This window comes from Phyllobates terribilis, unplaced genomic scaffold (genome assembly GCF_046119375.1).
Source record: "Phyllobates terribilis strain yellow unplaced genomic scaffold, ASM4611937v1 Scaffold_1__5_contigs__length_1240528914, whole genome shotgun sequence".
In the NCBI taxonomy this organism is placed as follows: domain Eukaryota; kingdom Metazoa; phylum Chordata; class Amphibia; order Anura; family Dendrobatidae; genus Phyllobates; species Phyllobates terribilis.
This window is the reverse complement of record NW_027362761.1, coordinates 217,448,555-217,460,707: the sequence shown is the minus strand read 5'-3', so window position 1 is coordinate 217,460,707 and position 12,153 is coordinate 217,448,555.

Here is a 12,153-nt window from a genome sequence, read left to right as displayed (position 1 = left end):
GGAGGGACCCAGAGGGGCGTAACTAAGTATCAAACCGGACCGACCCTGGTCGTATGGCGGCTAACGACTCCGTGACCAGGGAGGGACCAAGCCGAGGGACCATGTGCTACTCTGGGGACGACCTTGTAAGGGATCAGGTGACTCCCACGGTACAGATGGCAGGGACTGACTGGAATAGCAGGTAGGCACAGCAGGCAGGCTGGCGAGCGGAAGCCTCCAGGTAGGCTATCAGGTAGACACGGCAAATGACAGCTGGAGTCTCTAGGTGGGCTGGCAGGTGGTCACGGCAAGTGACGGCAGGAGTCTCTAGGTGGTCACGGCAAGTGACAGCAGGAGTCTCAAGGTGGTCACGGCAAGTGATCCCAGGTGAGCGGGCTGGCAGGCATGGCAGGTAACAGGCAGGCAACAGGCAAGTGCTCCCAGGTGAGCAGACTGGCAGGCATGGCAGGTAACAAGCAGGTAACAGGCAAGTGCTTCCAGGTGAGCGGGCTGGCAGGCACGGCAGGTAACAGGCAGGTAACAGGCAAGTGCTCCCAGGTGAGCGGGCTGGCAGGCACGGCAGGTAACAGGCAGGTAACAGGCAGGTAACAGGCTGGCGGGCAAGACTGGTAGTCAGGCAAGCAGCGGGACCTGAGGGCTGAAGCAGAGGTCAGAAACACTGTGCAACAACTTTTCTCGGGCCCCTCCATTTTGGAGGAGGTGCCTTATATATGGGAGGATCCTCGGCTATTGGCCGGGGATTCCTTAGGACGGCGCGCGCGGCTCCTTTAAGAGGGAGGGAGCGCGCGCACGCGCCCTAAGCACAGTGCCCGGGGAGCTGCGCGCGCCAGCAGCAGGAAGAGGAGCGCTGGAGAACGCAGAGCGGGGAGCGAGGAGGTGAGTGGGACTGCGTCTCTGCCTAGCAGGGGGCAGATATGCCGATGCTACAGTCAAAAAGTGCAAGTGTTGTTATACATACAAATTTTCTTCCGCTGTTCATGCTGTTTTCCTTTCTGAGATTGTCTGTAAACATCAAGAATGTTTGTGAGTAAATTTGTTCCTGATTTGTCCCCTGTGTACATTTGCATTCCTTCCTCACCAGAAAGGCCACTGTAGGACCTCTATTTAAAAGACACCACTACCTAAAATACCACCTCTAAGGGGCGTAACTACCGCAGCCGCAAAGATCGCCACCGCAACCGGGCCCGCTGATGTCAGCAAATACTTCAGTTGGATGTTTGACCCTCTGGGTCCGTGCACGGGAATATACACTGTTGGCCAATCAGAGGCCGGCAGCTGACGTCAGCGAGCACGTGACTGGGGAGGCAAGGCAATGATCTCATGTGCTCCCGGCGCTTGCACGCGGAAGTCAGCTGCCTGCTTCAGAAGAGGACGCAGCTCAGCTGGGGAGCGGAGGGAAGGTGAGAATAATGGCTTATTTTTTTCTATACAATAAAAAATCAGCATCAGAACGGGGGACATATACCAGGATGGGACCCAGGATTAGGGACATATATACCAAGATAGGGGATATATATACTATGATGGGGCTCAGGGTAAGGGACATATATACTAGGATAAGGCCAGGATGAGGGACATATAAACTAGGATGGGGGCCCCGGTTCAAATCTTACATCGGGGCCCATGATACTCTAGTTACGGCACTGCCACCACTCTTACAAGGGCTCAGCAGGCCTTGATTGCCCTGTTTTAGCAATCCTGAAAGAAGGAGATTTGTCGCTTTCTGGGTTGAAATTTAATCAGTTGTAAAAGCAGTTTATCTGTCAAGGTCAAGAAATCCAGGAAAGAGACAATATCACCTCAACTAATCAAATTCAAAATAAGCAGTGTTTTTAGAAGTTTGTTAAAATTACGGGGACATTTTCAAGTTTTCTCCAATTATATAGAAAAACAATAGTACAGTAGTATATTTTTGCTTATGTAGTAGATTTCCAACTAAATAGCAACATAGAACGCTGTAGGCCAAGCCATGCAGTAGATGCCATTTTCTCAGCTCCCGTATGTAGTAAGATAGTCAGCACTGTAGGATCACGTTACATTCTACAGCACTAACTGCCATACTGCATACAGACCCCTGTCTAGGAGACCGCAGAATGCATTGTCTCCTAGTGCATAGATACAGGATGAGCAGCCGCATCATGGACCACAGGGGGTCTATACAGGTATCTTGAGGCAGAATCTGCTATATATGTGATTGTCATTAACAATTGTGCACACTCCTGCAAATTAAAGGGTCTGTCCTGACATAAGTTACAAGTCTGCATTCATTTTATGTGACATACTGCTGTGAGCATTCTCTGGTGCGTGACTGTAAGTATGTGATTTGTATATATGTGGTCATGTGCTGACTAGATCGGTGCAGCCTCACCCAATGTAAGTATATTGCACAAAGCCAGATACAGTCTAGTCAGAATGTGGCTGAAAATATGCAAATTGCATACTTGCGGTCACATGACCACCCGCTCCTGGCGTCGGTGAATCCTTACATCGCGCAGTGTGCACAATGTGAGGAGTGACTGTAGACTTGAAACTTGGACTGTATTTTTTTTTTGTATAATTGCAATGCTCAGATTTGTAAATGTCTGGATTGCATGGAATTATGTTACACATTTTGCTAAGTATTTTCATTCATGTAAAATTAATTGGAAATGAAGCGGTAACTAGCTCCATATTCATCGTATAACAGAGGTTTTGAAAATCCTTACAAGAAATGTGAAACGGCTGTGATATCCCAATATTAAAGAAATTAATCCAAATGCTTTCCAGCATTATTAAGGCCCCCTTCACATGTACGTGTCTCCGGTAAATGTGGCATCCATTTTAAGACGTACCATAGACGTGTATCCACACCGTGTGTCTGTGTGATCCACACGTAGACATGTCTATATTTTACCAGAAGCCAGGATAACAAGGGCCAGTAAAAGACTATGGGTCCATGTAAACAGGTACAGCACATGGATGACATCCATGTGCCACGTACCGGAATAGAATAACAAATAGAAATTACTGATTTTTATGTGTTAAAGATGTGCAAAGATATACAGTAAACAGATTGATAAATAGAACAATTCTGAGAAAACCATGGAGCGTTACTGACTCAGATAAAAGCAGATTTTATTTAACAAAAGTTAAAAATACAAATGACACAATATGCAGAAAAAGACAAAGCGTGCGTTGCCCTGTTCCAATGATCTGCACTCCTTCAGGCGTCTTGTTCTGCCGCGTGCATGAGCAGGTGCAATGGTAACGCGTCCTGCTCCTGCGCATGCGCATTGGAAGTGACGCCGCCGGGGGACTGCTGGGTCATGGGGATTTGGGCGTGCATGCGCCAAAACGTTTTTATCTAAGTCAGTAACGCTCCATGGTTCTCTCTGAATTCTTCAATTCTTATATGGAGTTTGACGGTGGGCACTCATTTGGCACCTTCCATGTGAGTGTCTTGATAATGGCATTTTTGGGGTTTTGCCTGCTTAGATTGATAAATAGATAGATGATAGATAAATAGATATCCATCACATATATAATTTGGGCCTTGCATGTGTATCTTACTAAGCAATGTGAACTGAGGTCTAAGATGGTACACATGCAAGAAATAGGAGCATGTTCACACTAGCAAAAAGAAGCAAAACCTACAAAAGACAAAAAATATATCTCATATCCTACCATCATTATATATAAATGTAAAGCAAAGTTGCATATTAAATATAGGGTACTTAGTGAACTATTTTTGATCAAAAAAAGTATACAAGCCGTCCCACCAGCGACAAGGTGACCCTAAATTGGTATATGTGTATCTTACTGTACATGCATTAACCTAATAAATAAATTTAAAAAATTTTGTGGGGTCCCCCCATTTTTGGCAGCCAGCAAAAATAAAGCAGACAGCTGAGAGCTGATCTTAGGCTGGGAAGGTCCCTGGTTATTGTACCCTTCCCAGGCTAAAACTACCAGCTCACAGCTGCCCAAGAAGTGGGCTCCAATTCGGGTACTTCACCTTGGCTCTTCCTGATGCTCTGGTGCGTTGGCAATTAGGGTAATGGGGCTTGGGGTTGATGTGAGCTCTGAATGGTCCAAAAACACAGCTAACAACAAGCCCTGGTGTTAGTAATTGAGAGGTATCTATTAGACACCCCCATTGCTAACCAAAGAGAAACAAAACAGAAAAAAATACTTTATTTACTTTATTTAAATAATCACCCCCAACACTTTTACAGAAAACCACATGGATATTAAAAATGGAAAGTCTAACGCATATGTTTTTTTAAGTGGACGTGTGAAGGGGGCCTAAAACTGCTTAGTTTTTTTTATTTCTTCCAATAAAATGTTTTCAGTGTATCTAAAGAGACTCCGGCATGAGTTATCAGAACCATAGTCCTGTCATCCAATGAGTTTTGAATGCTCTTTGCATTTACACTCTGCAAGGTTTCTGCATCTCTTGGCAGCAAAAACGTTTTGCCTTATATTTGCCGTGTTTTTGGTGCATTTTTGCATGCGTTTCTTTTAGCGTTTTTGTACAGCAATGAATGCTTTTTGGAGCTAAATCAAGATATTTGAAAAAAAAACAAAACGTGGGACATCGCTTTAACCCTTGGATTACCATCGGACCTGGGGTGAGTATATTGAGTTAATTTAAATGATTAAAGAATGTGTCTGTTTTATTTGAAATAAAGTGTTTTATTCTCTGTGTATGTGTTTATTTAACACTTTATTTACAGGTTTAGTAATGAGGGTGTCTGGCTGACACTTCTTCATTACTAAAGGTAGGGCTTGGTGTCAGCGACACCTAATCCCATTATCCCTAATCCCATTACGCTTAATGCCGCACTTGTTTTGTCAGTACATGCGGATCCACCACATGTAATGACATTTCCACTCTGCTACAGAAATTGGCATGCTGCAGGTGAGTTTATGAAATAAAATGAAGAATTAAATTAAAAGAATGTTGTGGGCTCTGATGTCATTTTCAAACCAGGATAGGGAAAGTCAACCACTGGGGGCTGATATTACTAGCCGGGGAAGGGGCCATTAGCCAAAAATGTTCCATGGCTATTAATAACAGCCCACAGCTGTTTGCTTAGCATTTACTGGCTAGATTATAGGGGGACCCCTGAAAAAAATTGACATAGTGTCCCCCTATAAAATCTAACCAGCAAAGGCTAAACAGACAGCTGTGAGCTGATATTAATAGCCAGGAAAGCGGCCATGGATTCTGCAGCAGCAGCCATAGGCTGATAGGAGGAGTAGTCTCCCACTGGCAATTCTTTGTGTGTTTTTGCCGTGTTTTTGACCCATTGACTTCAATTGAGTCAATCAAATCCACAGCAAATCCGCAAATATTTTTATACCTGCATTTTTGCTGCGGATTTGACTGACTCAATTGAAGTCAATGGGTGAAAAACGTGGCAAAAACACACAAAGAATTGACACGCTGCAGATTTAAACGCAATGCAAATCCTGACAGGAAAATTCCTGATCATGTGCAGAGCACTTAAAGATTATTATTGCATTAGCTGGTAGAAGGATTCCCTAGCATCTTTGGCCCATTTCCGAGCAGGAAAAAACAATGCAAAAACGCACCAAAAACGAACAGTATGCACAGAGCCTTAGGGCTCGCTCAAACAAGTGTATATATCTGACTAGTGCAATCCGATTAGAAATCGGATAGCACTCGGACCAATGTTATACTTCGGGCAGTGCAGATCTGCGATTATTTTCTCATGTCAATTTGGCATGAGAAAACAATTGCAGCATACTGTGAATGCATCCGAGAGTCAGACCGCACTCACCCATATAAGTCTATGGGTGCTTGCGAAACATCGAACTGCACTCGGATGACATCCAAGTGCAGGCCGCTTACCGTGGTTGCCGGCAATGGAGAAATTTCTCCATCTCCTCGGCACCTGTGATTCTCTCATGCCAGAGAATTGGAGCACAGTGCACTGACACTCAGCTCAAACTCTGACAGAGTCAACTGCATAATTTTTACTTGCGTCTATGAGGAAATTCTGCACAGAAAACTTAGCATACCCACAAGAGAAATTGACATGCTGCGGATTTTACACATGTATCGCAGGTGAATTTACGCTGCATTAAAAAGAAGCACAATGGGCATGAGATTTCTATAAATCCCATCCACTTTGCTGAATCTGTAAGATGCTGTGTTTTTGATGCAGCAAAAATGTGAAGAGTCAAAAACGCACTAAAAACTCATTGTGGGAATGTAGCACATTCACGCTATCAGTATTTGGTCAGTATTTTACTTCAGTATTTGTAAGCCAAAATCAGGAAAGGAACAATCAGTGGAAAAGAATAATAGAAACACGTCCCCACGTTTGTATTTATCACCCACTCCTGGTTTTGGCTTACAAATACTGAGGTAAAATACAGACCAAATACTGAACATGTGAACGTGGCCTTAAAATGATACTGACTCTGCTGAAGGCCCATTTTGACCGGTCAATATGTTGGAACCAGTGGCATACCGCCAATGGAGGCAGGCCACATGACTGCTATGGGGCCCATGGGGCCCGGTGTCAGTGCCTGCACCATGCACCCCCCGCATCGGGCCCCCATTGCCCCTACATCGGGCCCCCCTCCTGCACCCCCACTCTGCATTCAACTGTATCAGCAGATGCCGATACAGTTGAAAGCAGGGCCGGTGTCAGCACCCAACCAGCGTACTCAGGCAAGTGCCGGGGCCCTAGACCATCAGGGGGGCCAACTCGCTGTTGGGGCCCAGGCCGCTCCCCCAGCATCTCCGCAGGACCGCCGGCGCTGCTTGATTGCTGGCACTTCACAAGACATGGCCGCGTGCTCTGCGTCTGTGTCTGGTAGTAATAACACTGCCGGGTTGGCACTGAACCTTTAATTGTGCTTGTATGTCGCCTCTGCCACGTCATTACTACCAGACCCAGCCACACAGCGCACTGCGCATGGTCATGTCTGGTGAAGTGCCGGCAATCAAGCAGCGCCAGCGGTCCTGAGGAGATGCTGGGAGAGCTCCCCAGGCCCCGACGGCGAGTGGGCCCCCCTGATGGTCCAGGGCCCCAGCACACCGGTGGCCATGTACAGCCAAATGAGGATCTGGACGAGACACAGGCCGGGGGCAGGTGAGTGAGGCTTGTTGCAATCTTCCCCAATCCCCATATTAAAAATAATTCTAATGTGTCTGTGTGTATGTCAGTGTGTATGACTGTATATATATATTTATGTCTGTTTTATGTGTTTTTAAGAATGTGTTCAAATATATACGTATGTCTATATGTGTATGTGTCTGCTTATTGTATGTGTGCATAACTGTGTACCATGTGCATGTGTGTGCATGTCTTCATACTGTGTGTGTGCGCATGTCTGCTTACCGTGTGCATGTGTGTGCGCATGTCTGCAGATTGTGTGTGTGTGCATGTCTGCATACTGTGTGTGCGTGTGCGCATGCCTGCGTACTGTGCGTGTGCGCATGCCTGCGTACTGTGTGTGTGCGCATGTCTGCATACTATGTGTGCGTGTGCGCATGCCTGCGTACTGTGCGTGTGCACATGCCTGCGTACTGTGCGTGTGTGCATGTGTGCATACTGTATATGTGTGCATGTTTGAATATGTGAAGGATAAGGGGGCAGCCTGGGACCTGTGTTGTATACTCATATTTCTCTGCCATATCTGTGCATCATGAATCGTGTTATGTGTTAAAGGGTCCCACTAAGACTTTTTCGCCCGGGGCCCATGAAAACCTGGAGCCAGCCCTGGTTGAAAGCAATGATGGAGGAGGGAGCATCATGTGACACTCCTTTTCCTATCATTCTTCCTCTGCGTCTGACACAGCGGTGTGATGACACGCCACGCTGTGTCAGACAGTGGAGCTGGCAGCTGCTGAGGTGATGAGAGAGACGCGATGGAGAGACTGAAGCAGCAGGGAACGGGGAGCGATAAATGTGTATTTATTTATTTTAAATCAGTGTGTACTGATAATACTGGAGGACTGGGGCTGCATTTTACACTATGGGGGGGAGCTGCATTTTTACCCTGAGGACCATGGGGAGTGCATTATACTGTGTTAAGCATCATGGAGAGTGCATTATACTGTGTGGAGGACCATGGCGAGTGCATTATACTGTGTGGAGTAACATGGTGAGTGTCTTACACTGTGTGGAGGACCATGGCGTGTGTCTTATACTGTGTCAAGGACTATGGCGAGTGTCTTATACTGTGTGGCGGACCATGGTGAGTGCATTATCCATTCGTTCCTCACCTCTTGCACCTTCGCTAGCAGTTTTTCTGGTATCACCAACCCCCCTTGATCGCAGTGAACCACCCTCCCTTGGCACCCTGAGATGTCCTCTGTAACGGGTCTGGGAGGTGGAACCTCTGAGCTACTATACAAAGGGGCAGTCCTTGTAAGGAAGCGGATGGCTACCAGGGAAGGCGGGCAGGTACTCACGGCAAGTTACAGGAATAGTCTCTGGGTAGAAGGGCAGGAGGTTACGGCAAGTGACGGGAACAGTCTCTTGACAGGCGGGTGGTCACGGCAAGTGACAGCAGGGTAAGAGTCTCTAGACAGGCAGGTGGTCACGGCAAGTGACGGCAGAGCCTCCAGGTAGACTAGCAGGCGGGTAGCAGGCGAGCGCTCCCAGGTGAGCGGGTAAGAGTCTCTCGGCTGGCTGGCAGGTGGTCACGGCAAGTGACAGCAGAGCCTCCAGGTAGGCTAGCTGGCGGGTAGCAGGTGAGCGCTCCCAGGTGAGCGGGTAAGAGTCACTCAGCTGGCAGGCAGGTGGTCACGGCAAATGACGGCTGAGCCTCCAGATAGGCTAGCTGGCGGGTAGCAGGTGAGCGCTCCAAGGTGAGCGGGTAAGAGTCTCACGGCTGGCTGGCAGGTGGTCTCAGGCAGGTATCAGGCAGGTATCAGGCAGGTATCAGGCAGGTATCAGACAGGTGCTTCCTGATCCGCCGGCGGACTGGTCCATAGACAGACTGGCGGATGCAGGTAGACAGACTGTCGGACCGCAGGAATGCAAGCAGGTAGACAGAGCTGGACAGCAGACTGGCAACGGGACCTGAGGGCTGAAGCAGAGGTGAAAGGCTTTGCAACAACTTTGCTCAGGCACCTCCATTTTGGAGGAGGTGCCTTATATATGGGAGCTCCACCGGCAATTGGCCGGGGACTCCTTAGGACGGCGCGCGCGGCCCCTTTAAGAGAGAGGGAGCGCGCGCGCGCCCTAAGCATAGTGCCCGGGAAACGGCGAGCGCTGCCAGTAGCGCAGGAAGAGGGCGCCGAGGACGGAGCAGGGAGGTGAGGGGAACGGCGTCTCTGCCTAGCAGGAGGCAGGGACGCAGACGCTACATCCTCTAGTGTATGACGTTAGTAACAGAAGAAAGTATTTTTTTAGTGTGGATGAGGCCTGTATAACATACGAGATATTCTCCAAACTATTCAAACTGAGATGTCCCCTGCTGTATAACGTTAGGAATAGTGTTGAGCAAATTTGTTCGGATAATGTTCGAAACTTTCAAATTCAGCACAACTATGGCATATTCGGATTAGTGATCGCAAAGGCGAGCAAATTTTCTTAAATTCTGAAAAGTTTGACAAATTTGCGCGGGACCGTAAATATAGGGCAACCACAGCGTATTGAACAGTTTTTATTAGTGCAAGTGTATGATGAGCAGTGACAGGTGAGTGTGGGGGCTGTGGAGAGCTTAGAACAGGTCAGAGGTCAGATCAGCAGCACACTGCTTTTGTTTTTTTTTTCCTGTGGGCGGTAACTTTAACTGAGGAAAGCGCAGCCAGCCAATCATAGCGCAGGAAGCATCTACACTGTCCAGACATAAGGGCTTCTGCAATTGGCTGCAGAAATCATATGTCCTCTTAATATAAAAGTGGCCATGTTCACTCAGCGCCATTATATCCATGTCACTGCTGGAGACAAACGCAGCTCAGTGTTCTCCTATGTAATTAGAGATATTAGCTAGATAGATGCGCACTTGTGTGGTAGTCAGATAGTGTAGATGATTCCTGGCCTGTGTACCTCTGCAACCGCTGGTGCAGCACATTTTTGGTGTTCTTGTGCAAGTGCTAAGATTCTGACAGAAACAGAGGGCCCATGCCATACAATAGTGCTGTGCACCGCTGGTATAGAGCTCCATGTCTCAGTATACCTTGAATCTTTTTTTGCACTTGCTAATGTGATCAAGCAAGCGCAGTGCACCTTTTCATTTAGTGGGGTTAAAATTGTGCTCTGCACAGTCTGCAGAGCTTCTTATTGCAGAGCACAAAAACTGATTTTTTCTGTTGCTATTGTGATATTGAAAGCTGTGTGCACTAAAGTTTTTTCAGTGTCAGATGCTATTTTAGTGGAGTTGAACTTCAGGTGGTTACAGAGTAAAAAAATACATTTTTTCTCTTGCTACGCCTAGTCCAAAAAATATATTTTCCTGTGCCAAAAGTCATACAGTGCTATAAACCAGCTACTATGTCAGTGGCGGTCAAATTCAGCTTGTACTCACAGTCAAACCTATGTATATTTTTGGTTGGCAGGCAGAGTCCACCAAAGGTTTTTTACTGTGGCAAAGTTGATCCAGTCTGCTAAAATGCAGATCCTATTTTAGTGGCATTGAACTTGTCCTAGTTTCACAGTAAAAAAAAAAAAAACTTCTCTTACTAGGCCCAGTCCAAAAAATATTTTTCCTGTGCCAAAAGTCATACAGTGCTATAAGCCAGCCACTACATCAGTGGCGGTCAAAGTCAGCTGGACGCAGAGCTTTTGCAGAGTAAACCAAAAATATTTTTTGCTCTGAGTAAAGTGATACAGCTGGCAAGATCTGAGTTTGAAATATTTTGGCGCATATATTCTATGTCATACTGGCCTCATCCACATTCAAAAAAAAATTTCTTCTGTTCCTAAAGTAATACAGCAGGGGACATCTCAGTTTGAAATTGTTTGGAGAATATCTTGTAGGTTTTATCAGCCTCATGCACACTAACAAATTTCTTTTGTCTGTTAGTAAAGTTATACGGCAGGCCATATCTAACTTTGTCATTTAGCGTCGCTGAAATTCAGGTGTGTGCTGAGCGATTGCACAGGAAAAATAACTATTTTTCTGACTAACATGAGTGGGAAAAAGAGAGGGCGTGGTGGAAGGGGTAATAGGCTTGGTGTTCAGAGTGTACATGGGATACGTGGTAATGTTAGTGAAAGCACTAGTGAACCAACACAAACAGGTTCTATCCAAAGACAACTGACAACTTATGTTAGTGGACGGCCTACTGCACTCCCTTCCTTTGGCAGCCGCACAGCGATGCGCCTTGTTGATAAGGTCCAGAAAGAGCAGGTGCTCCAGGGGATGGCAAGCTCTGCTTCCAGTGGTCTCTCCTCTTCTTCCTCCACCTCAACATCACATGCAGTACAGTACAGCTGCTCCAGTGGATGGCAAGCTCTGCTTCCAGTGGCCTCTCCTCTTCTTCCTCCACCTCAACATCACATTCAGTACAGTACAGGTGCTCCAGTGGATGGAAAGCTCTGCTTCCAGTGGCCTCTCCTCTTCTTCCTCCACCTCAACATCACATGCAGTACAGTCTACAGAGGTTGCACCCCAATTACCCATGCTTTCCCCCACGTCACAACTGGCCAACTGCCCAAATGACTGTAGCAAACCGCAAATGGGCAAGTCTGTAGAACTCTTCACCCATTTTACACCATGGGCATCAGAAGTGTACTCCAAACAGTCACAGAGACAAGGGGAGGAAAGCATCTGCACCGATGCCCAACATTTTTTAGCTTGGATTCGGGGCAGGACAAAGTAGGGTCCGAGCAGGTTCCTGACCCTCGTCACCAGACGTTAACCGCAGGGGAGGGAGGTGATCCCGATGAGACTCAGATACCTGAGGCTCATGCGGACTGTACTATGCTGTCAGGGCAATAAGAGGAGAGGGGTCACTCTGAAGGCAAGGAATGGGATAACACATTGGATGATGACGAGGTTGAAGGAAGATCCTACTTGGTGTGTACCCAGAGTCACACAGCCGAGTAGCTCATCTGAGGAGGTGGAGGAGGAAGACGAGAAGGTTACATTTCGCCCTACAGTGCAGACACGGAGTGATGAAAGCACGAGGAACACTGTATCCATAGCTGTGGCCAGCAGCGGTCATGGGTCTGCAGCTCG